Here is a 26,560-nt window from a genome sequence, read left to right as displayed (position 1 = left end):
GCAAGCTGAAATCTATATTGTGTCTTATCATGATGTTTAATGCAAATACAAAGATTTGGGGGAATGCTTTCTCCAGAGAAAACCAGGAAATTTAATTTAATTTACTGCTAGGTAACCCAGTCTAATGATAAACAGAATCAGTCTAAACTTTCAAGTAATCACTGTAGCCTCGGTTGCATGAATTGCTGTTAATGAGTGGTATGTCTGTCTTTAGTGGTTGCCAGTGGGTTTTGTTTATTTTTTTAAGCAGATGGGTTAATTTTTTTTATACATAGTAACAGCATTTATTACTCTGTGTTAGAGTCACTGTATTGACCAGGTCTGTGCACATATAATTGAATAACTACACCAAAATATATTGTCTCTGCCATTTTTATTTTATACTATAGTCTCCCTCCAATTAACATATGATAAGAAACAATATTTTAAATAAAAGTAAGTGTTTCATCTGTGTAATTATGTTATAGTGTCAATTCCAGAGTATAAGCATGAAATGATTCCATTTTCTCCAGTAACTCCCTCTCTGATGCTTCTGTGCCAAATCCCCCTTTCTGGTTCCTTAATGCACCAGGCAGAGATTCTGCACCAACTTTAGCTGTTAAAATTTGGTTGCTAATACATGCTCTCACATCTCCTCTGCTGGCAAGCAAACCACACGTGTGGCTTTGGCTCCAGGTTTCCTCCCCTCCCCGCACTTCCTCTCCCAGACTCTGCCCACCCCACCACCCCCCCCACCCCCCCCGCCGACCCTCCCAGGGCAGGGGACAGAATAGAGCAGTGGTTCTCATCTTCCTCAGCCAGACTAAAGCAGGAGAGAGGTTGGGAAGGGATCACTGTCACCCAGCTTCCCTGGTGTTCCTGGGGTTCTGCTCATGTGACAGTCTCCAAATGTATCCACTTCACTCATGAGTAAAAGCAACATTTTTGTCTTAATCTTTAATTGTCTCAACATATGAGAGGCTACACTGTGCCAAAAATACACCATTAAGCGGTAGACTGAGGCAGCTCTAACAGCATCTAGTACAATGTGTCTCTCCACCTTTTTTAATAAAGGAAATTCAAGCAGTATGGGTGGAATTCTTGATGGAACAAATTGAACGTAAGGTCGTTCTACAATAACAATGTGTAGAACAAATAGAACACCAGTAAATGCCATTAAGATTATGGATTCTGCCACTGTGATGTTAATTCACGTATTTAATGGATACCATGTCATGGTTGAGAAACTTCAATTAAGAGGAAAATCCAAATGAATTTTAGGTGACATTCGCTAGTGCTCCTAAGAGTATAGAAGAGAGCCTGATAAGCATGTTTATTTGCATGTCTCTTACTGTTTTCCAATTTATGCCTTCCAGTAGTTTTGTACAATAACAAAGAACACTACCCCACAGTTAAATAAATGATGAACATTTAGCTGGAGAGCCTTGCAGGAACAGAGCTTATGACATGAACATGGAACACTACCTTCTGGGATATTATAAAGGAAAAAAAAAAAAAGAGTCATTGAATTAGCTATACAAATTTGCCTCTGTATCTCACTTGACAAAAATCACATTTATCTAAAAATTTTCTCTTTACACAGAGAAAGTTTCTTATTGATGCATGAGAAATTATGAGTTAAGTCTTTGGAGTGGCCTTGAACATGAGAAGCACTGGAGTAGCTGTGCATTTGATGTGTGATTTACTGGGGTGACAGTCACAGGATGCCCACAAGAGTTCTAGATCCTTCACTCTAAAAAAGCAAGGCTGAGAATGCTGGTTAGGCAGAATGATGAGGCAATAAAACCAATCATATAGGGAAAGATGGGGAAACAGATTGGCTGGAGCCTGAGCAGCTTGGACCATAAGATAACCTTGAGGAGACAAGTTATCGACTGAGATAATAGAATGGAAAGACAGAACGACATCTTGGGACCTTGTATCTTTGTGAAGCTGTTATATCATCTCTAGACTGTGTAATATTGGATTTCTTTCCTATGCGGAAATATCTCTTAAGCCATTGTTTTTGGAGCTTTTCTGTAGTATACAACCCAATCTATACATGCAGATTTTAATTTAGAGCTGACAAGCATGGCAATAGGAACATAAAAATATACCAGAAGGTCAGCTTCTATTCCCATGAAATTTTCTATATAATGAGAAACATAGACAAATTAATCACAATAGTAATAGTAGTAATAATAATGAAATGTGAAAGTGTTAGTTTGTGCTTGTCTGGGAAATTCTTTATCTTCTTCACTTCTGAATGATAATCTTACTGGGAAGAGTATTCGTAAGTAGATTTTTCCTTTCGGCTCTTTGAATATGCCCTGCCGCTCCCATCTGGCTTGCAAAGTTTCTGCTGACAAATGTGCTCGTGGACTTATGTGGTTTCCTTATATGTAACTACTTGCTTTTCTATTGCTGCTTTTAAGATTCTCTCTTTATCTTTGACTTGACATTTTACGTGTCTTGGTGTGGTTCTCTTTGGGTACATCTTATTTGAAACACCCTGAGCCTCTTGGACCTGGGTGTCTGTTTCCTTAACTAAATTAGGGAAGTTTTCTGCCATTATGTCTCCAAATAGTTGTTCTGCCCCTTTTTCCTTCTCTTCTCCTTCTGGGACCTCTATAATGCCATGTGGTTATGCTTGATGTTGTTCTAGAGGTCCCTTAAGTTATCGACATTTTTTTTTTAATTCTCTCTTTTCAGTACTCTGTCTGGATGAGTCCCAATGCCCTCTCTTCCAGGTGGCTGATCCATTCTGCTGCTTCATTTCGTCTTTTGTTGAACCCTCTGGTGTATTTTTTCAGGTCAGTTATTATATTCTTCAGCTCTGTGGCTTCTGTTTGGTACCGACTTATGTTTTCTGTCTCTTTGTTGAGGAATATCACTGTGTTTGTCCATTCTTGTGCCACATTTGGTGAGCATCTTTATGACCATTACTTCTTTCTCGTGTAGGTTATTTTTCTTCATATCATTAAGGTATTTTTCTGAGGTCTTATCTTGTTCTTGCTTTTCAAACATACCGCTCTCTTTCTTCATTTTGCTTGACTCTGTTGTTTCCATATACGAGGCAAAACAGCTACCTCTCTCAGTCTTGAAGGGGTGGCCTCGTGTAGGTGATTCATTCAACCTTGCCCTGGCTCTTGGTTGCCTCATGGACCCTGATGACTGTCTAACCTACCTGACTTATTTTTTGTATGTCCAGTTGTTTTGTTGAGGATGTGCCAAGACCTGTCAGTGATCGAAGGGGAGGAATCTCATTTAGCACCTAATTTCAGGCTGATTGGAAGCCAGACCCTCAAGCAGCAGCATTTAAAGTATGCAAATATATGGGGCATCTGGGTGGCTCAGTCGATTAAGCATCCAGCTTCAGCTCAGGTCATGATCTCACAGTTCATGGGTTCGAGCTCCACGTCGGGCTCTGTGCTAACAGCATGGAGCCTGGAGCCCGCTTCGGATTCTGTGTCTCCCTCTCTCTCTGCCCCTCCCCCACTCAAGCTCTGTCTCTCTCTCAAAAGTAAATAAATATTAAAAATAAAATTTAAAAAATAAAGTATGTAAATATATACAGTGTCATGGGCCCCCAATTGTAAACCCTGCTGACCTCCAGACCAGGAGATCTGGAGGCGTCCCCTAGGTGACACTTGGCAAAAATCAGGCTCCAGACAAGTGCATGAGGCCCTTTATGGGAAGTCTCACTGAGCTATAGTGAGCCATGGATAGTGTCTCCCTGCTTATGTTTCCTGGGAGTGCCTCTTTAGCCTCTACATGTGTGGGAAACCTGAAGTGCGTCCCTGAGGCTGAAGCTCCAGGCTGAGTAAATTTCTGTCTGTGCAGTGTCCTGCTGGTGCTGGCCTACCAAGTACTGTCTTTCCAGCTTTGAAGGCCCCATGCAGAGACACCAGTCTCTTGTCCACCAGGGTCAGGCGATCAAGGGGTGCCCCTTGTGTATACTTCTTTTACCTGCTGGCTTTAGCAAGGCTGCTGGAGGGTGTAGTGGGTGGGCCACTCACTGGCTCCGGAAACGCAGTAGGAAAATGTCTTGACTACAAGTGCCTGTGGCTTCAACAATGCAGTAAGCGAGTTCCTTGTCTGTTCACAAGCACTGGCTTCAGGCTGGGAGTGGAAGAATGCCACAGCTATTTGGCTCACCAGCCCCAGCCAAGGAGCACAGGAGCGCCACAACCACCCACATTCTCCTGCCTTAGAGAGTGCCCCAACCGCTTTCCCTACCCATCCCAGCAAGAGGGTGGAAGAGTGCCATGCCCAAGCTCACCCCCCTGTGCTAGCAGACTACATGGAGTGTGCAACGATGGCATCTGCCAGAACCTCTGCCTCCGGGGATCATTTTTTTTTTAATGTTTATTATTTACTTTTTGAGAGAGAGAGAGAGAGAAAACAGCATGGGCAGGGGAGGGGCAGAGAGAGAGGGAGACGCAGAATCAGAAGCAGGCTCCAGGCTCTGAGCTGTCAGCACAGAGCCCGATGCGGGGTTTGAACTCATGAACTGTGAGATCATGACCTGAGCTGAAGTCGGACACTTAACCAACTGAGCTGTCCAGATGCTCCAAGGGGGAGCATTTTAATTGTCCCCTGTACCTCCAGCTGATCCTTCCAGATCAGCAGCTGACTCACCCTCACATATAATCTAGACATTTTTCAAACGCTGATGATGTTTTTCCACTGGGTCTAGGGGCGAGTGTGATGGTACATGAGCCCTCCAAAAGGGGACTTTCGGTTTCCGGTAGCACTTTGGGACCCCTGGTGTCAGCCCCACTGATTTTCCAAGCCAGGTGTCCTGAGGGCTCACCTCTCCAGTGCAGATTCCAGGAGCCAGGGTGCCCAGTGTGGGACACCTTTTCTTCACTCTTCCGGCGAAAACACCTGTCTGGTGAGATTGCACCCTATTGTGTGTTGCTGCACCAGACTGTGTCTCTGCCTCTCACCCAATTTGATGTGGCACTTTTATTCTTTGTTGTTGAGAGCAGCCATTGGAGCATTCAGATCCTTTTCAGAAAGAAATAACCTATATGTAGCTGTAGATTTGGTGTGTCCCTGGGAGAAGGTGAGTTCAGGATCTTCCTACACTGCCATCTTTCTGCTTACGGTTTTAATTTTACATTGGAAGAGAATGGAAACAATCAGCTGGCAAATTTCGCCTCAGTATAAAAGTTAGAATTACAGGTCCCCAAAATCAATGGTTGTCAATCAAAGCCTAGACACCGGGTGATCTGATGAATAATTTAAAACTGATTTATTAACTGTGCAGAAGTGAAGTTAATCGCGCAGGGAGACACAATGTCAGTTGCCAGCAATTTACTATGTTTTTGAAAATCATAGGCAGCAATTTACCAAAAAGATTAGACCAGTTACTGTACACGTGTGGCATTTTCCTGATTTAAGATGTCACCCTGAAAGCTGTAAGCTGACAACTGGAGTTTGGAATGAGGTTATAAAGTTTATGAAGAACTGCTTTTACCTGAGAATGCCTGTATTTCTGCTCTGGTGATACCTGCATTCACACCTCCTGCTGGGATTAAACATGTGTATGCAAATGAGCACTGTCAGAGAGGGCAGTGCACCTTCTCTCGGAACCATTAAAAGCACCTTGCATGACTCAGTGCTCTAATGCACTAACTGGTCTGTGGTGATGGGCTTTTATTTCTTGGAGCTCACGTTAGTTCAGAGAAAACACTATGAATACATTTTATTGAGTCCTCAACCATCCCAACAGATATAATTAATATAATTACTTCAATGCTGTGCCAGAATTATTATTTTTTAGTTGCTTTTCAAAAGGATATGGTAGAACCAAAGTAGAAAATTACCTTTGGATAGCACAGCAATAATTGCTATGGGCGAGATTCACAGAGGGCAGATAAAATTAGTGGACAGAACGTTAAGGAGAGGTAAGTTATCTGCATAGATTCAGAGTATCTACCCCGAAACATTCACTGATGACTGTGTTGGTTTGGGCCTGTGTCTACAAATTCTTTGATATTCCCCTTCCCTTCAAGAGGTAAAACTTCATTTTTCCTTCCTTTCAGTGTGGACTGGATTTAGGATTTGCTCCCAAAGAACAAGAGCACAGAAAGGGGAAAATGGCAACTTTACGGTGAAGAAATCTGTCAGACCGCACCTTACCCAAGTCACGCAGGTTAGTATCACTAAGAAGAAGGCATGTTGGTATCATGTACCCCATGATGGGATGTGATGAGCAGGGTACTTCGCCACTGTGATATCCTTCCTCCAAATTCATAATCCTAGTGAAGTTATGAGGAAACATCAGAAAAATCCGGATGAATTCTACAAAACACCCAGTATTCTTCAAAAGTCTCTATGCCAAGTTCATAAAAATCAAGTAAAGACTTAAAACACAGTCACAGATTGGTGCTGCAACTCAATGTAATAAATGAAATTTGATTTCCTAGATTGGATCCTAAAACAACAAAAAATTTTTAAAGCAGGTATCAGTGGAAAAATTAATGAAATACAAATAAAGGTCCACAGCTTAGTTAATAGAATTTTCCCAATGTTAGTTTTTTAGTTTTGAAAACTGTGTCATGATTACGAAAGTTATTTACATCAGTAGAAACTAGGTGGGGGTATGTGAGAACCCTCTGTACTATCATTTTCAAAAATTTTAGAAAAAAATTTAAAGAAGAAAATGGTGATCAGTGGGTATTATGGGTTGCATTATGTTCCTCAAAAGAGATATTGAAAGTTACATCTCAGAATGTGACTTTATATGGAAATAGGATCCTTAGAGATGTAATTAATTAAGACGAAGTTATACGGAAGTAGGGTGGGCCCTTCCTCCAATGTGACTGGCGTCGTTCTGATGAGACACGCACAGCCGGTGAGGACAGAGGGACAGACTGGGGGTGCTGCAGGTGCAGGTCGAGGGTCACCACGGATTGCTGGCCTCCACCGGAAACCAGGAAGCAATGAAGGTTTCAAGGGAGCATAATCCTACAGACGCCTTGTGTGTAGACTTTCTAGCCTCCAGAATTATGAGACTGTTCTAAGCCACCCAGTTTGTGGTGCTTGGTTACATTAGGAAACTAATGCAATTAAGAAATCAAGTAAACTTCTCTCCCTGTTTTTTAGTAGTATGAGCTCTTTCTTAAACATTTTTTGACGTTTATTTATTTTTGTGAGAGAGAGAGAGAGAGAGAGAGAGTGAGAGAGAATCCAAAGCAGGCTCTAGGCTCTGAGCTGTCAGCACAGAGCCCGATGCAGGGCTCAAACTCACGAACTGCGAGATCATGACCTGAGCCGAAGTCATATGCTTAACTGATTGAGTCACCCAGGCGCCCCAGTATGAGCTCTTTCAATCTCTTTTTTATTGGTGTTAGAGCTAGAAGTAAAAATTCTTTTTTCTCGAATTTTAAAAAACTTACCTAAAGCTACATTTCCAGTAAAAATTGCAAACCCCAGATGTCCTGAAGGATGGTGGTTACTCCGAGAGCATTTATGGGACAGAGATACCACAATTTAAATGCAATGGGGTACAAGTCTGTGTTTGATCATTTCTCTGTGCTTTAGAAGAAAGTAATCTTGCTGTATATTTAGATTTTTTTTTAGAGTTTACCTTAATTTATTAAATTTTTCAATATTTTGCTGGCAGTTTAAACCTTGTAAGCCAAGGTTCTTCTTGTAATTCCCACATTGAAATTGCATATGCCAGTAGATAATCATTTGAAATAAAAGTTAAAGTTTTGTTTTCCATATGAAAATAAGGCAACATAACCTTTTTATTTAGCAATAAAATTTACCTGAAGAGTGATACTTACAGCTTCTTCTGTCTTATACAGTGTAATATCAACTCTGACGATTTGTTTCAATAATTCTTTTCCTCTGTTTTCTTCGAAAAGGAAAAGAATGAAGACTGTTTAATAATTTTTTTTTTATCTTTGATCTCAGTTTTCAAGGGTAAAATGTAACACGGTAGATTTGATGATAGAAGTCGAACATTGAAGTGCTTTGTGAATAAAAATTGACATTAGGCCATTATCCTGATTCTACTCAGGATTTTTTTTTTTTTTTTTGCTATTGCAAAAAGACACAACTCTTTCTTTAAAACAAATCATCAGAATTGACATTTCACTATACAAGATGGATTATACCCGCAGATAAGTGGACAGATGAAACAAAAGTACAACATGAAAGTGAATGGGCTGGGGGCTTTTGGTCTACTTTTAAAACACTGTTTTGAAGACTGACAAATTCAGCTCTAAAATGTCTCAGCTGTCACTTTAATTTTGCCATGTAGGGCTCTTTAAGGCAGATTTCAGGTTACACATTACTGGCATACCCTGTTACATAAAAGGCCAGCATGGTTTTGGAATGGGAACTGGTTTTTTCAATTTTTTCAAATAAATTTAATAATATACTACCAAGCCTCTATAATCATAGTTAATAAGTTTTTTTTATGTTTATTTATTTTTAAGAGAGAGAGAGAGAGGCTGCCTATATTTCAGGCCCAGGAAACTGAGTCTTCTTTATCAGAACATCTTTCAGGTGGTGCTCCTTTCACAAACACAATACCTTTTTCTTCTAAACAAACCAGTGTATTAATTTTTAAAAACATAAATTTTTAGGGGCACCTAGGTGCCTCGAGTGGTTAAGCGTCTGACTTCAGCTCAGATCATGATCTCATGGTCTGTGGGTTCGAGCCCCGCGTGGGGCTCTGTACTGACAGCTCAGAGCCTGGAGCCTGCTTTGGATTCTGTGTCTCCCTTTCTGTCTCTGTCCTTCCCCCACTCATGCTTTCTCTCTCTCTCTCTCTCTCTCTCTCAAAAATAAATAAACATTAAAAATTTTTTTCTTAAATATATAAATTTTTAGCAGTTTTTGCACTTTATATATACATATGTTTGTACACATGTATGTGTGTATAGTATAATATATTGTTACCATATTTTTTATCCTAATTAGAAATTTCAATTAGCAATCAACTCTTAGGAAACACTAGTGTTCCCACCAAAATTCATTGTGAAATGCTGAGCCAAGATTTTTGTTGTTTGTTTGTTTTAATATTTATTTATTTTTGAAGTAGAGAGAGTGAGCGGGGGAAGAGCAGAGAGGGAGACACAGAATCCGAGGCAGGCTCCACACTCTGAGCTGTCAGCATGGAGCCCAATGCGGCGCTCGAACCCACAAACCATGAGATCATGACCAACTTAGCCACACGGGCACTCTGCTGAGCCAAGGTTTTAAGTGAAAATACCGAGCTTCCTTTTAAGTACATCAACACAATTTTTATTTTTATTTTTATTTTTATTTTTATTTTTATTTTTATTTAAAAAAAATTTTTTTTAACGTTTTATTTATTTTTGGAACAGAGAGAGACAGAGCATGAACGGGGCAGGGGCAGAGAGAGGGAGACACAGAATCGGAAGCAGGCTCCAGGCTCTGAGCCATCAGCCCAGAGCCCGACGCGGGGCTCGAACTCATGGACCGCGAGATTGCGAGACCGTGACCTGAGCTGAAGTCGGACGCTTTAACCGACTGAGCCACCCAGGCGCCCCAACACAATTTTTAAAGTGCTTTATTCTTTTCAGTTCTGTAGGTTTGAAAATATACTGTTAGATGGAAATGGAGTTTGAAAAACAGAGTATCCACTAATACAATTTTGGTACAAAATCTTTAATTAGAAGGTAGGATTTAAATGGCCCTGAAGGATTATGAAATCAAGAACAAATTCACACCCTTGTTGGAATGGAAATTTTACTCAAACTGAATTAAAACACATCCCTATCGTTTTTTTCCCACCTGAGGGGAGGTGTTCCATCTCTAGCTCATTCTGCAGGAGGAGGCCAAGGACCTGAGGCAGAATGGCTGTCAGCTACAGGGACAGAGCAGGGCAGCCCCTGAAGGATTCTTCAGTGTAGGGTAGGGCCTGCCACTCGTGACTGCAGACCCTCACTCCATGGCCCAACATGGCTGACTGAGCAAGCCATCCAACCTCACTGAGCTTCAGTCTCTGCTTCTGTGCAAATTGGTTTAAACTTCACAGTGTTGCTGCGGGCATTATTTGAAGGGTGAGATTTAGTCAATCTTTATTATTCTTATTATATAATATTTTAGAAATCAAAAATGAAATTATCTCAAAGATATGCATTCCTACTCTTCTGATTCTCTATGTAATTACTTCTTAGTTTTTTTTTTTTTTGTTCTGTGTTTCTCTTACCAATTCCAGATTCAAATAATTTATCATCTTTAGCAACACAGGAATTCATATGCGCATGCACTGACACACACAAACACACATGTGCAACCACATCCTCATCCTGTGATTCTCTCCTTCCCTGCCAAGTAGTACTCGAGTAAATATCTTTCTGCCCTCAAAAGATGAAATATGCAGTGGTAAGCACCAACTTTTAAAGTATAAATCTTTCAGAAATTTTGACAAGTCATGTCTTTAGCAGTTCAAAGAAAAATTCTCAGCCTGAATATAAAATCCTCTCTGTAAGACTAAATTTAAGTATATATAAATTGAATATATGTAAATACTCACTATAAATTGAGCATATGTGAATATTTAAGACTAATTTGAGTATATGTAAATTACAGCTACCCACGTGATACCATTTTGATCGGTGTCCTTGAGTAATTTCATTGACACTTGACTGAATGCTTTATCTCCCCCAGGACCTTTCCCATACACTAGATTGCACTTATAAAAGTATGGCTGACAAGTGCTAGAGAAATAAATTATTCGTACATCTTTCAGTGCATTGGTTTTCTAAATAAGAGGAAACTATGCCATGGCATAAATTCTGCTACAAAGGACTGCAAGAGAGAACTAAGTATGTAAGTCATAAATGCATAGAGTATGTTGAGGATAGCTCTTGCTGGTGAATTGCACAACTGTTAGCAAATCTCATTGCTGCATTAGAGTAATTGAAACATAAAACTATACTCTTTCACTTCTTTTAAGAAAATTTGATTTTTTGTAAGGAAGTGTGTTCTTTATGTTTTATTCAAAAATGCAGAATTTTCTATTTCATGCTCACACTGACAGAAATCAAGTTTTTTTTAACAAAATATAATATATTTCAGTACTTTATTGGGAAAGTATTATTTAAAGTTTCTTATTCTAGGGGTTTTTGTGTGGCTCAATCTAAGCGTCCGACTTCAGCTCGGGTCATGATCTCTCGGTTTGTGGGTTCAAGCTCCACGTCAGGCTCTGTGATGATAGCTCAGAGCTTAGAGCCTCTTCAGATTCTGTATCTCCCTCTCTCTGTGTTCCTCTGCCGCTCGCACTCTGTCTCTCTCTCTCTCTGTCAAAAATAAAGATTAAAATTTTTTTTTTAATTTCTTATTCTGCTGACGAATCTTTTAATGACAAAAATTAATAGCAGATAAAACCAGACATAAAACAAGTATATTTCCTCTTTCATGAGCAAGAGGTTTTGAAGAGCACCTCTGGGACTGCTCAAAGTTTCCCAGTAATTGTCACCTTTTTGCTACATGTGACAAGCAAGCTAGAGAGATGCCTGGCATTTCCTGCAATAGTATATGCATACAAATGAGCTTTGTATCTCAGCCAACCGTGCTGGGCCAGGTGGTTTCCACCCATATCCTACTCCACAGGAAAGCTGAAGTAGGAAGACACGTGTTAAGATCACAATGGAATGAACAATGGACTATGTGGGACCGGAGCTTCCCACATAGATGGGAAATAAAGACATCAACAAGCAGCAGGCCTCACAGGAAGTGTCCTGTATAACTGCATTTAGCGTATGTCCACTCTTCTTGTTCTTTGGATTCTTGTTATCTGAGTGCAGGTGGACTTCTAGGTCTTTCTGTTCCTACAAAGGGTGGGAATCCTATAATTCCTGAGAGTCCATGGTGAATGCATTCTAGAGAATCAAGATGCATGACAGTGCATATAGAGCGGCAGAAACAGACCTTCCAAAGGTTGAGACGCAAAGGTTGGAGGAGTCGCTCTGGGGCCAGGGATCAAGGTCTTAATGTGTCAAACATGATGGTTAAGAAACAAAAAAAGGAGATGAGGAACAAGAATGCATAGTGAAAAGGTCAGGTTTCCACAAGGTGAACTATGCCAACCATATTATGTAGAATCTTTAGCCTTTCTTGCATTATAAATGCCATCCTGGAACAGCACAGAAAGGTACTTAGTGGTAGGTTTTATTCAGACTAAAGGGAATTGCCAAATACATTTCACTAACTACTGATGATACCATAATGTTTTTCAGTGGTAAGACACCACATAGAATAGTAATAATAAATTCTGTGTTTCAAAATTATGTAAAATCTCAGAAACATGTTTTTCTCCAGATAAGTGTACCATTATAGTGCTTAGCTACAATGTTTTTCTTTAAAACACTTTTTTAATGTTCATTTGTTTTTTGAGACAGATCATTAGTGGGAGAAGGGCAGAGAGAGAGGAGACACAGAATCCAAAGCAGGTTTCAGGCTCTGAGCTGTCAGCAAGGACTATGAAATGACCTGAGCCGAAGTTGGACGCTCAACCGACTGAGCCATCCAGGCGCCCCACTGACTGAGCCATCCAGGCGCCCCGATGTTTTTCGAGAAGCCTAGAAAATTTTTGAATCATTGTCCCATCCTAAAAGTAGCTAAAACCTTAGAAAAAGGTCACCTTGTTTCACAAAGTAATGATGGATGAGAAAGGATATTGGTTTAAAAAACAAAACAAAACAAAACAAAACAAATGACAGCAACAACAAAAACAAAATCTCATCTGAAATATTTTCTCACAATTATAATTTTAAAAAGAGCTTTTGTCCTCCATTCTACCTGTGGATCCATATTATATATTTAGGTCTCTCACACCTGAGTTGCAGGGGCCAGAGTTAAGGGGAGAGTAACTGGAAAGGAGAGACACAGAGTCAGATAGAGGTGAGATAGGCTATGAAATGTATATTATTCATGTGTCAATTATATCCTCAGTGCAAAAGGGTTATCCTCTAAGTTGCCTGAAAGGATCTTCTGATCTTCAGGTAAGTGCATCTGGCTAACCCCCACTGTCACAGATTTATTAGATAGAGCAGAGCTAGAAAGTAGTGTAGCACCAAGCTCTGATTGCCAAAAATAACAATGCTTATTAATATTTCTAATATTGTTTTTTTTTCTCAAGCCAGGACCCAAGTAGATACTTATTATGAAAGGTGGCCCAATTCTAATTTTTCCACAGCAGGCTGCTTGTCAAATGCTGCTGATTCTGCCCTCACTCCACAATCAAATGCTATCTGGCCAGTTTACCTAAACTAAAACCACTTTTCTGACAGAGACAATCACTAATGATTCAGATTCCCATAAATTTATATGAAGCATCATGGGTGTCCCATTATCCCCACATTCCGCTCAAAGACAGCATCTTCCTTTTCATTCTTCCTTCTCCTTGGAAATCTCTTGATGCTTCAGCGGTTCCAACAGTCTTGCCCCTATAGCACAGAACAGTCTCATACTACCACTCAACTTGCTTAGAACTTGCCCTGGAGACATCAGCTATTTTGTTTGCATCAGTATGCTGTCCCCTGAAATCTCTGCCCTGCTATGTCACCTCCAGAGGCAAGAAAAACTTGCAATCAGACTTCCACATTTCCTATTTAAGATGGTGCTTAAAGCCAAGGGATTTGATGAGATCACCTGTGACCTGAGGCTAGAGAGAAGAGAAAGAGACCGTGGCTGGCCCTGGGAATTCTAGCACACACAGGCTGGTTAGAGAGAGGGAAGCCACCGAAGGATATGAAAGAGTTTGAGACAATGAAGCAGGAGAAAAGCCAGGAGAGTGAGGTTATGGAAGAGGAAGAATGTTTAAAGAATGAGAGGTGTGGTGAACCAGGCCAAATTCTACTGGAAATTCTAATTAGCTAAGGAGGGAGAATTGCCCATTGGTTTTGACAGGACACAAAAGTCTGCTATCTTCAACAGGAGCCCTGTCACAGTCCATGAGGAATGGCACTCCCTAGCACTGAATGGAAGGAGGAACGGAAGAGGATTTGGAGACCGTGTTGCCAGTTCTGTTACCAAGGTAAATGGAAAAACGAAGCAGTAACTGAGGAGATAATGACCACTCAAGGGAGTGTTGGATTTTTGTTTTCTTTATTGAAATACAGGAAGTTGTCAATGGGAACGCTCCAATTGGGAAGAAAAAAAAAAGGTTTTTGCAAGAGAGAGGGGATAATTGCAGAGATGGTCTTGAATGAATTGGAGGTGATGACGTCCAAAGAACAAGTTGAAGGATTTGACTCAGGCACAGGGATGTTCAAAAAGAGAGAAGGAACTATGGATGCAGAGGTAGTAATGAATTCGATTTGGTTATGGCAGGATGCTATGATTTTCTTCTGGTTGCTTTTATCTTTTTTGTATGCTGACTTGTGTCAACAAAGGAATCCGGTGGGTCCTTTCTGAAGATCCCTGAGGCAAGTCCAAGTTAGATATGTTTTCTGTCCATCAGACTTGGTCTAGAGCATCTAGAAGCATCCCTGTGACTGCTTCTAGTTTACTTCCTATGAATGTTATATCACAGTCTCTCAAATTCTTCTAACCCCCAACAACATGGTAGAAAAAGCCGTAGACTTTGCTATAGGAATTGAAGAGAACAGCTTTATTTTCTAGATGAAAGAAAACCCCAAATTAGATTATGGAATTATGCTAATGATTTTAGAGAATACTTGAAATACTTAATGAATTTGTTTGACTAATGTTCATAAAGACACGTGGTACTGCTGCATTTCTTTCTTCCTTTTTTTTTTTTTTTTTAATTTCAGGAATAGAATTTAGTGATTGATCACTTACATATAACACCCAGTGCTCATCCCAACAAGTGTCCTCCTAATGCTCATTGCCCATTTAGCCCATCCCCCACCCACCTCCTCTCTAGCAACCCTCAGTTTGTTCTCTGTATTTAAGAGTCTCTTATGGGGGCACCTGGAGGTTCAGTCGGTTAAGTGTCCAACTTCAGCTCAGGTCATGATCTTACGGCTTGTGAGTTCAAGTCCCACGTTGGGCTCTGTGCTGACAGCTCAGAGCCTGGAGCCTGCTTCAGATTCTGTGTCTCTTTCTCTCTTTGCCTCTCTCTCTCTCTCTCTCTCTCTCTCTCTCAAAAATAAATAAACAAAAACAACTCTCTTATGGTTTGTCGCCCTCTTGGTTTTTATACTATTTTTGCTTCCCTTCCCCTATATTCATCCATTTTGTTTCTTAAATTCCACATACGAGTGAAATAGTATATTTGACTTTCTCTGACTGACTCATTTCATTTAGCATAATACACTCTATTTCTATCCATGTTGTTGAAAATGGCAAGATTTCATTCTTTTTGATCACCAGGTAATATTCATTATATCTATATATATAGATATAGATATACACATATATATATATATACATGTATATACATATATATAGATATAGATATAGATACACATAATGAATAGATATAGATATATATATTATCCACTCATTAGTCAATGGACATTTGGGCTCTTCCATACTTTGGCTACTGTTGGTAGCAATGCCATAAACATTGGGGTACGTGTGCTTCTTTGAAACAGGACTCCTGTATCCTTTGGATAAATACCTATTAGTGCAATTGCTGGGTCATAGGGTAGTTCTATCTTTAATTTTTTGAGGAACCTCCATACTGTTTTCCAGAGTGGCTGCACCAGTTTGCATTCCCACCAGCAGAGCAGAAGGGTTCCTCTTTCTCCGCATCCTTGCCAATATCTGCTGTTGCCTGAGTTTTTTTATTTTAGCCATTCTGACAGGTGTGAGGTGGTATCTTATTGTGGTTTTGATTTGTATTTCCCTGATGATGAGTGATGTTGAGCATTTTTTCATGTGTCTGTTACATCTGGATGTCTTCTTTAGAAAAGTGTCAATTCATGTCTCCTGCCCAATTCTTCACTGGATTATTTGTTTTTTGGGTGTTGAGTTTGATAAGTTCCTTATACATTTTGGATACTAACCCTTTATGTGATATGTCATTTGGAAATATCTTCTCCCATTCTGTCAGTTGCCTTTTAGTTTTGCTGATTGTTTCCTTCCCTGTGCAGGAGCTTTTTATCTTGATGAGGTCCCAATAGTTCATTTGTACTTTTGTTCCCTTGTCTCTGGAGATGTGTCAAGTAAGAAGTTGCTGCAGCTGAGGTCAAAGAGATTATTGCCTGTTTTCTCCTCGAAGATTTTGATGGTTCCCTATCTTACATTTAGGTCTTTTATCCATTTTGAGTTTATTTTTGTGTATGGTGTATGTAAGAAAGTGGTCCAGGTTAATTCTTCTGCATGTTGCTGTCCAGTTTTCCCAGCACCACTTGCTGAAGAGACTGTCTTTATTCCATTGGAGATTCTTTCCTGCTTTGTCAAAGATTAGTTGGCCATGCATTTGTGGGTTCATTTCTGGGTTCTCTATTCTATTCCATTGATCTGAGTGTCTGTTTTTGTGCCAAGTACTGCTGTGTTTCTGCTGGGTAAACACTGACCTGTGACACAGGAAGATTATTAAAGTAATTGTTGGGCCAGCTGAACTATGCTTAAAAGACGCTGCCTTAACCATGTGGATGGAACTTTGTAGCTAAGAGATTAGCCACGAAATGCCTTGTCGCTCTCAGAAGCCCGTGAATACTTTGTACCACGTTTGCTCTTTGCAGGCTCGCCATAGCTAAGCCAGTCCGAAGACAACTAGCATTCAGGAAGACTACAGCAGTGTCAGTTGAAGGCTCATCTTGGCACTAAGTTCCCGAGCACAGGAAATGGTTCTAGGGGAGAATATGGTGCAAATCCGAGACGAGATCACTTCTAAATGTGAATAGCACAGAATTATCTTTGTGAATGTACATAGGAGGATTAATAATTAGGTATAACATTCCCCTATGTCACAGATCTCACAAATTTTTTCAGAGCCTTCTTTTTTTTTAATGTTTATTTATTTTTGAGAGAGAGAGAGAGAGGTGGGGGGGGGGGGAGGGCAGAGAGAGAAGAAGACAGAATCTGAAGCAGGCTCCAGGCTCTGAGCTGTCGGTACAGAGCCCTACACAGGGCTCAAACCCAGGAACCATGAGGTCAAGACCTGAGGTGAAGTCAGACGCTTAACCGACTGAGCCACCCAGGTGCCCCTGGAGCCCTCTTTTTTTTTTAAAGAACTATTTTCCACTTAATTTTTTTGACACATTATTCTAAGGTTGATGTAGAAGTGATCCCCTCTATGCTTGTAAACCCATATGTGGAAATGGCTGGCAGCCACAGAGCAAGTCCCTAAGGTTAGTGGCCAGAAGAGGTCCAGTGTTCAGTGCGGTGTGTAAGGAGCACTCAGCCAAAATAAGCATGCAACCATACTCCACTGTGAGGAAATGAGGACTGTTAAAAACAGAAATAGTTCAAGCTCACTATTAATTAACATCTCATAAATTCAGAAAATTATAAAGAGCGATCATGCAAAATATCCCTCAGAGACAAGGATATTTAATCTATTGATATGGAAACTGGTTACTATTATTTAGACGAATCAAAATATAGTCACTATATGATTTATAAGTTTAAGAATACCTAAAAGAATTTTGTGATTCCATTTTGTCTTGTAGTTTCTTTCTGTCTTATTCTCTTTAAACACAGAGGTAGTAGGCAAATTATTTCATCAAATGTTAAGTTCAGGTAAACTAGAATTGGTCCTTTTCTAAACCGAAAGATCCCTCCTACTTACGCTATTTGCTATTTGGTGCTGCTTTACAAAATCCTGTTGTTTTTTATCATGGCTGATAGGGAAACCAGTTCTAAACACAAATCTTTGTTAATAAACACAAAAGGAAGCATAAATTCTCTATAAATTTATATAATGCATTCAGAATTCTCCCCATACTCACTATCTAGCATTTACAAAGTATTAAACACAGGCAAATCATCTTCAAAAGTTTTTTTCAAATCCTAATTTTAAGAACATTCTTCTGTGTTCTAGAGATGAGGAGTAGACACTGATGACAATTACAGAGAGTACAATCACAGGATATTAGATCGGAAAGAATCACTCTAGATAACCTGATCCAGCATCTACCTGATCATTCCCCAGCTTCCAAATCTGAGAAAAGTTAAAGCCAGGAAGAGGAAAGAACTTGACCAAGCTCATCTCATTAGGGTCAGTCCTGAGCTCAGAGCCTGTGACTCAGCCTGTCTGAGTCCTAGTACTTACAACCTCCACAGAACTCCAATGCTGCTCAAAACACTCTTGACCTGGTAGAAATAGAAGAACGTACTGATGAGCTGGGAAGTTGCCACACAAAACCTTACCCACAGAGGTAAGGCCAGTTCTCTGTGGCTGGAGTCCCAGGAAGCTGTGTCATATCCAGACCCTCACTGCAATCAAGCCTCGTGGAAAATACTGAGGTGGCATGTGACACCACAGGACCAAGTCATATTCACCACAGCAGCAAGGCTTCAACCCAGCTCCCAGTTGTGCCAGGGACAGGTTGGTGCTGCTCCAGTCATAGAGCTTAAGAGGCCCATTGCTCAAGGGCTGAGCAATGTCAGGCCTTGTTAGCTTCCCATGGGCTGTCCGGGTAACATGGACGAAAGGGGCCCCATAAACCTGCCGCAGCAGTAAGGCCGAGTGTCTGCCACGTTAGGTCACTTGTCTTTGTGGTTTAACAGCCGCCTATGGGAATTTTCCCATTCAGTGCTTCAAACATTCATAAGATAGCCTCCCGTCTATTAAGAGAGAACCATTCCTGCCATAAAAGCCGTATGGTCACTAGATTACTTTTTGTTATAATGGAATAATCACAATGGCATGGAAGAGCAATTTGTTTTGACATTGTGCTGAATATCCTCCATTTGCCCTTCCAGGCTCCTTATCTGTGCTTATCCACCCATTCATGTCCGCCCCAAATCTCAAGGACACAAAAGCGCTCAATTGTTCTCAGGCTTCAAGTTAGAAGCTTCTCAGGCTTCAAGTTGGCCATTGGGGAGCCAGCAGTTAATAGAGAGTAGAAAGAGTAAGAACAAAGAGTGAGCTCCTGTGAGCTCATGTCAGGCTAGCCACGTGTTCCCCAAAGGTCACTCCTGCTCTCAGTCTGACCTTTATGAAAGGATGCTCTCCTTCCACATGTCAGTAATCTCTCTCTCTCAAACATAGCAAAGGCAACATTTTCACCACAGTTCTGTGTTCTGCATTCACCTATGTGGTTCTTGACCCTCTTCCCCATCTTGTAATTATTTCCTTTGTCGGTGAAACTTTTTCAACATACCCTGATTTCCATGTGCCATCCATGTCCTCTTGTGACCTTGACTGATACAAATGTCAAAGTTTTACACCATTACCTTTCTTAGGGAATACTGGTAAGTATCAGTCTTCTGGTAGGACTTAAAAATGATTGGTGTTTCTTTGGAAAATGGGCCGTTCAGCACCTAAATCCTTCTAAATGACAGTCCCGGACAGGCATCTGTCTATCTCTCTGACACTATCCCAGTTACTAGACATTCAGGTTTATGGCTCTTAGAGCCTTTGAAAGATTAAGTGAATCAGACATTCATCTAATTGTCAGGGCATTGGAAAGAACTATGAAGTAGCCATGTCAGTCATTACTAAAAGCAAAATAATGGCTATGTATCGATTTTAAATATTGATCCTGCTTTTTTTCTGAATGATCTTATAACGTTTATTTAAAATAGTTTCTTGGAAATCAATACAAATTTTAAAGGTCTTTGTTCTGCACTGTCTAGAATACCTGGCACAGTGTTAGACAGCAGGCAGGTAACTTGTTTCCATAATTACACACGAAGTTGTCTGCAAGCAGCTGTGTAATTATACATGCAGCCTGCCATTCATAGCTGTACTGTCTTTCAGAATCTGATTTTTAAAGAATCTCTCACTAAATAGATTAAAATAACATCCAGGTAGAAGTTGCATGGCAACTACTACTCATACAAAGGATCCACGTTTTTGTTTGATAATGATGTGCCCTCTGAAGTCAAATCATAGCAGAACGTTGATGGTTCTCAATGCTGATTGGACAAGGGGAAGCTTATCAGTATAACAATAGAGTTTGGGTAACTATTAAAAATATTGTCTCACCACCCAATCCTCTTCATCACAGAGTTAGGGATCACAAGATCAAGGATAACTCGGGAGTAAAGCAGCAGTTTTTTGAGGATTTTTTTTGCTTCATCCTTAGCAAGAACTTGACCTGAATTCCTGCAATACTCAAAATTATTACTTTATTTCTTGCACATGTTTAGGGAGAGGGAAACTGAACTAGATTTAGTTATACATTAAATAATATATTATACATTAAATATTATGCATTAAATAATATGTAAATGATGCTGTTTATTCACCTATGTTTAATAAATATAATGAAGTCATGCTAATTTTTGAGTAGAAATGGTAGTAGTAAAATTAAAACTTGTTTTTCTGGAATGGGATCTCATTTACATATGAAAGAGCATGGCTATTCTTTTTAAAAAAATTTTTTTAACGTTTTATTTATTTTTGAGAAAGACAGAGTGCGAGTGGGGGAGGGGCAGAGAGAGAGAGGGAGACACAGAATCTGAAGCAGGCTCCAGGCTCTGAGCTGTCAGCACAGAGCCAGACGCCAGCACAGAGCTCAAACCCACAAACCATGAGATCATGACCTGAGTCAAAGTCGGACGCTTAACCGACAGAGCCACCCAGGAGCCCCAGAGCATGGCTATTCTTAAAGTAATGAAGAGATGATAATATTGTCTACACACATACATGAATGCACACACATGTGCACACACACAGATACTTTTAGATCCCAGTTTTTCAAATACCTTCCCAAGATATTGAAGATATCTTGAAGATAAAAGAATTGAAGATAAAAGAATATACTGATTCTGAGTATTTACTAAATATAGAAGTTATATTAAGAACTTGAATCTCTGTAAACTCAAAGATCTCCTGTGCAGATCTATTCTGGGGCTTAATGTGAAACACATTACTGCTGTTACATCTGCTTTAGTTTGGACAACTAGAGATCTTCTGGGATGTCCTCTCTATACTTCCATTTTGGAGCCTTCCATTTTGGAGCCTTTAGACTAATTTTGTGAAGCAAATAATATTTAACTAATATTTTACATGTGAAGGTTTTGAACCAAAACATTTCAAAAATCCCATTTCCCTTATAATCCAAAATCCATTTATATATACACAAAAAAATAACATTATTTCCCCAAGAATATACTTTCCCAAGATGTTATTTTTCTCTAAAGTTCTTCCTTGCTTTATGATTAACTCTTGAAAATTATTACTTTGAAATGAATTGCAAGATCTTTTGGGGTTTATCATCTTATCTGGTCGACGTATTTCAAATAACCAAAACTACCCACAATATAAATAAAATAATGGAGCCATGGCTGAATGGTAGGTTATATTTTAAAATATATGCTACTATAACATCCTAACAATTGCAGGCTCTGGTCTCCTAGTAAGTAGTCTCTAGGAGAGCCCTTTTTAGTTGTCATCTACCACTCAGCATATATTTATTGATTATCTATAAAGTGACTGGCACTATCCTTGACCCAGGACTACAAAGAGAAAAAAAAACATATCATTCTCTTCAATTGAAGTACTCCAAGTCCAAATTGGAGAGAGAGCTGTCCCAGGCACTTCCAAGAGCCATAGGAACAGCTCTGTGGAGTTTGACTCGCCTGGGGAGATGAGCTGGAACAGGTTCACGGAAGGTGCAGCAATTGAGTAGTCCTAGAAGACAGAGTTAATCTTGACATTGAAGAACATACCAATCTGAATGATTCTTCATAGAGAGCTCCATCAGCAGAGCTGTTTATAGATACAATGGCCTAAAACTCAAAAAGTTATTTTCTCATCCTGTAGGGAAAGTAAATGTAGAAATTGTTGGCTGACAGGACTTTTTTGGTCATATGTCTCCTAGACAGTTTAATTTCTGCAGCCCGGCTTAATTTAGGGGTACAAATAAAATAGAGCTTAGAAAATGATTTTCAGAGGCCTGAACCAATTCTCTTTATAATATATGAGACACCCGTTTACATTTAAAACTGCACAACAGTGCACAGGACAAGGTGTTGTATCTGTCTTATGGTGCTTTGGCCTCTGTTTTTCCCATTTGCTTCCAAAATTGCCGACTGAGGCATTTAAATACTAAAGAGAAAGCAATTCTAGAAGATAATATGCTTAGATATTAAGAAGTACTTGCTGAGTATATAAAACTTGCCTAGACCTAGAATTGAAAAGTGGAAGTCCCTGAAGTCCCTGTCTGTGTAGACCACTCTCTCTGCCATCCCCAGCTGCCCATCATACACCATGCTGAAGGTGAATGTATATACTTCTAATGTTTATAGTTTACATGTATAGTATAATGTGTATACAGCATTGTATCATTTACAACATATGCATATTTTGCTAATTTTGATATCTTTGGAAACATCACATTTTATAAATTCTCAATTTTTATGAACCTACAGTTCATTTAATTACCCTACAAATCACAATCATTAATTTCTATTCAAGGGATGGTAAACTATAAACACAGCAACATACAAAATGGAAACAATGCCTGTGCCCACATAAAGTAGCAAAGAAGCACAAAAACAAGATCAACAAAAATATTGACACTCAAAAACTTAAAAAAATATTTTTTTAATATTTTATTCAGTTTTTGAGAGAGAGAGAGAGAGAGAGAGAGAGGACATGAGTAGGAGAGGGGCAGAGAGGGAGACACAGAATCCGAAGCAGGATCCAGGATCCAAGCTGTCAGCACAGAGCCCAATGTGGGCTCGAACTCATGAACCACGAGATCATGACCTGAGCTGAAGTTGGACACTCAACCGACTGAACCACCTAGATGCCCCAAAAACTTTTTTAAAAGGACAATAACAGATAAAACCTACTCAATTTCAATCATGACATTAAAAACCCAAAGGACGACCATGATCAAACAAGGGCAATGAGTATTAACACTAAGAGACATAAGTGTGTTAAGAATGCAGTGTGTTTCCTGCTGACATCTGCGTGACCGACAGTCCATGTCCTGGCAGGCAATTCCACCACAAGTGCCTCATCACTCACTTGCTGTGAAACACATTCTTAAAAACTTTTTTTGTTTTTTTAAGATGGTGAGCATTAAACTCTGCATTTTGTCAAATCCAGCATTCAAAACAGAAACCTGAGAGGCAACTGGGTGGCTCAGCTGGTCAAGCGTCCAACCTCAGCTCTGGTCGTGATCTTGCAGCTTATGGGTTTGAGCCCCTGTTGGGCTGTGTGCTGTCAGCACAGAGCCTGCTTTGGGTCCTCTGTCTTCTCTTTCTGCCCCTCCCCAACTAGTGCACGCTTGCACTCTCTCTTTCTGTCTTTCTCAAAAATAAATAAACATGTAAAAAAGCAGAAACCAGAGAAACTTTGAAATATGTAATAGGAATTGCATCCACCTCTCAGTGACGTTATTTCTTAGACTAGGTGATAACGCATTCTACCTTAGAGCTCAGTTTCTTCAAAATCATTAAGATGAAATCTCCTATAATTCTGTAAGGAGAGCTTCTAAAATGATCTAAAAGGACAAGACTATCCACATTAGTTTTCTGAAATTCTGGGAACCTGCTATCAGAAAAATGACTTTAAATGAAGTTTTTGTGTTGGCCTTGTTTTTGTTTTTTCAGTGTATATTTAAGCAATTACTGGGTCAGTCACCATGCCAGGTTTGGGGGGAAACTGTTATGGACAAGGGAGTCTGCATCCCTACACACAGAGGAGAAGGAAAGTTGATCCCTCAGATTAAATTCAACATACAGGGGACCATGGGGACTATAGAAAGAACCATTCTCATGAACTGAGGGAAAGGGAGAGCCCGGAGGGCTTCCTGAAGGAAGTGGTATGTCAGCTGAGACCTGAAGGATGAGTAAAAGTTAACAAAGTGAAGAGGAGAAGGAAGACCATTTTAAGCACAGGAAATAGCTTATGTGGGGACGCCTGGGTGGCTCAGTCGTTAAAGCATCCAACTCATGATTTCAGCTCAGGTCATGGTCTCAGGAGATTGAGCCCCATGTCAGACTCCATGCTGAGCATGGAGCCTGCTTTAGATTCTCTCTCTCCCCACCCCCATCCCTCTCCCCTATCGTGCACGCTCTTGAAAGAAAGAGAGCGAGAAAGAAGAAAGGAAAAGAAAAAGACAATAGCTTATGTGAAGACTTATAAGTGAGAAGATCATGGGGCTATGAGGAAAAAAAAAGATCAATAGAGCTGGAGCCTAGATTTCATAAAGACAGGAGATATAGCTGGGAAGACAGGCAGGAGTAAAACAATAGATCCAGACTACACAGCATTAAGGAAAATTTAAGAGCAAAAGAAAGCCTTTGAGATGTGTGTTTTACAAGGGTCACTCTCTAAAGAATGGGCTGGAGAACTGCAGGAGAAATGGGGGAATGGCTTGGAGACACTATGACAGTGGAGATGAAATGAAGTTGGATGAGACCAAGGTGCCCTGAGGCGATGGCAAGGCCTGGGGATATACAGAACGGGCAGTAAGGGAGTAAGGAGTCAGGAATGATTCTGATTTCTAACTTAGGCAACTGACTGCATGATGATGTCATTCACAAGATATGAAATGTCAAAGCGTGAGCAATTTGGAGTGGCAACTGTGAGATTCTGTTACTTAAGTTTTGGACACGTTGTGTTTGGTTACCTGTGCAGCAAGTAGTGACGTCTCAGATCTGGTTCTGGAACTCAGGAGAGGAACCTAGGACGGAGATCTTGGAGTCTCCAATGATTCCAATCATGAGAGTGGAAGAGGCCCTCCAGGCAGAATGTGGGTTGTGAGAAATAAAAAGGACCTGAGAAATACCCCAATGAATACCAAATTTGGTGAGAGGCAAAGAAAGGCAGTCTTGTATCTTATACCAAGTTCCCTAAGAAGTAAATCTTGAGACAAAGGTGTGTGCTCAGACTTTCTTTGGGGTGCCGTGCCTGGACAAGTTCAAGAAGGATAAAAACACAGGTGAGTCCAGGAAAGCGGGAAAGCACGTAGAAGGTGATACATTGCCAAACTAGCCACAGCCTCACAGGATAACATTAGCCACATGTTTATTCATGCAGGACATCTCCGGAAAGGTCGTATGAAACCCATGAAGGAGGTTTTGTTTCAGGGTAAGAAAGGGCAAACAATTTATCTGCCAGGTTTTTCCCATTTCCCGTGTCTTATTGATCAACTGCTTCCACATTTCCAGGTCTCATTACTTCCTACTCTTAAGCAGCTGCTGGGAAAGCCTGAGCCCTCAGGGGTTCCACCAGGTTGAACTTGGGTGCTGGAGCTGCTGCAGTGCCCCTATGGTAGGCACTGTCCAGGCTCTGCAGAAGTCAGGCCCTTGTGCCCGCTGGAGGCAGAGACCAGACGGTGGTAGAGGTGACAAAGCACGGGCAGTGGAAGCCAGGACTTTATAAATGCTTGAATGATGCGAGCCACCGTTGGGCTTATCTAGCCTGAGATCAGAGTAAGCTGCATGACTAAGGAGGAAGGTGCGTCTGAACAAATACGGACACTAGTGTATGAACTATGAAGAGTACATCCTGTAGGAAGCCTGATAGAAATGGCCCTAGGTGGCTGAAAAGTTAAATAATGTCAAAGAAGGCAAGGAAAAAGTATTCCATAAAGGGACCCATCTATGCCAAGTATTTCAGACAAACAGGACAAACAGGGCTAACAACTGTAGTGGATTTTAATGGATCGTCCCTTCTTCCGACAAAGACACTTTAGCTTTCCTGTCGGGAGCCATGCTTCCTCTACTTTTGGCTCGAGTGCCCTGGTTGGAGTAAATCCCCCCAGGAGCCCCACAGTTAGAACATGACCCAGTCACACACTGTCAGATATACATCTCTGTGCTCACACGGATGGCGTGCCAACCAGCCAGGTCATTTTACAACTTTTGCAGGAACACTTGGGAAAAAGCTATAAACTCTGACTTTTCAATCGTATGATCCAAAGTATCCTTTTTCCTAAGCCAACTTTAGCTGCATTTTTATCACTTATAACTGAGAGGTAACTTACAACTACGAGGGCAGAAAGGTGTCTGTTGGACTTAGTGTCAGATCAGTAGGGGCCTTGGAAAGAACAGTGGCAGTAGTGAAAATCTGGAAGAAGTGATTGTTCCTTTATCCTCTTTTCAACTCCTCAAATGCTAGTTTACCTACTGGGAAGGAATGAGGAAGACAACTTTAAAATGTTTAAAGTACCTGCAGGAGGAAGGAGAAATGACAGCCACAGATGCATTCTGCTTGGCATCTTGGCTCCCGTAGCTTCCTTTCTGTTAGCATCTGCAATTCCACCTTCAGGACCGGGACTGGTAATACTTCAGCTGCTGCTGGGTCCCTACTCTGTCCCCTGTATTTACATACACCCTGGTCCTGCCCTGATAATTATTTTCTTTGTAAATAAAAGCCTCCTCGAAATATCCTGATTTGAGCATGCCGTCTCTTTCCTCTTGGAATCCTGAAACTGATCCAAATGTCAAACTAATGTCATCCTAATGTTTAAAAAAGAACCTAACATACAACATTCTCATTAAGAAGTATAGCTAGTTTATTTTGAGCATTACTATATTG

The 26,560-nt window shown here is 40.4% G+C and overlaps 1 long non-coding RNA gene across 2 annotated transcripts in view; it reads left to right on the top strand.

Moving 5' to 3' along the window:
- Positions 1-26,560, top strand: part of LOC109250257 (uncharacterized) — a 129,234-nt gene that overhangs the window by 18,112 nt on the left and 84,562 nt on the right. For both annotated transcript variants that reach the window (XR_002072950.2, XR_002072951.2), the window contains exons 2-3: positions 6,033-6,142; positions 13,912-14,011. This is a non-coding gene — a long non-coding RNA (uncharacterized LOC109250257). The remainder of the gene's footprint in view (positions 1-6,032; positions 6,143-13,911; positions 14,012-26,560) is intronic.

This window comes from Panthera pardus, unplaced genomic scaffold (assembly GCF_024362965.1).
Source record: "Panthera pardus isolate Hobbes unplaced genomic scaffold, ASM2436296v1 HiC_scaffold_7, whole genome shotgun sequence".
Classification (NCBI taxonomy): domain Eukaryota; kingdom Metazoa; phylum Chordata; class Mammalia; order Carnivora; family Felidae; genus Panthera; species Panthera pardus.
This window is presented reverse-complemented; position numbering and strand designations above follow the sequence as displayed.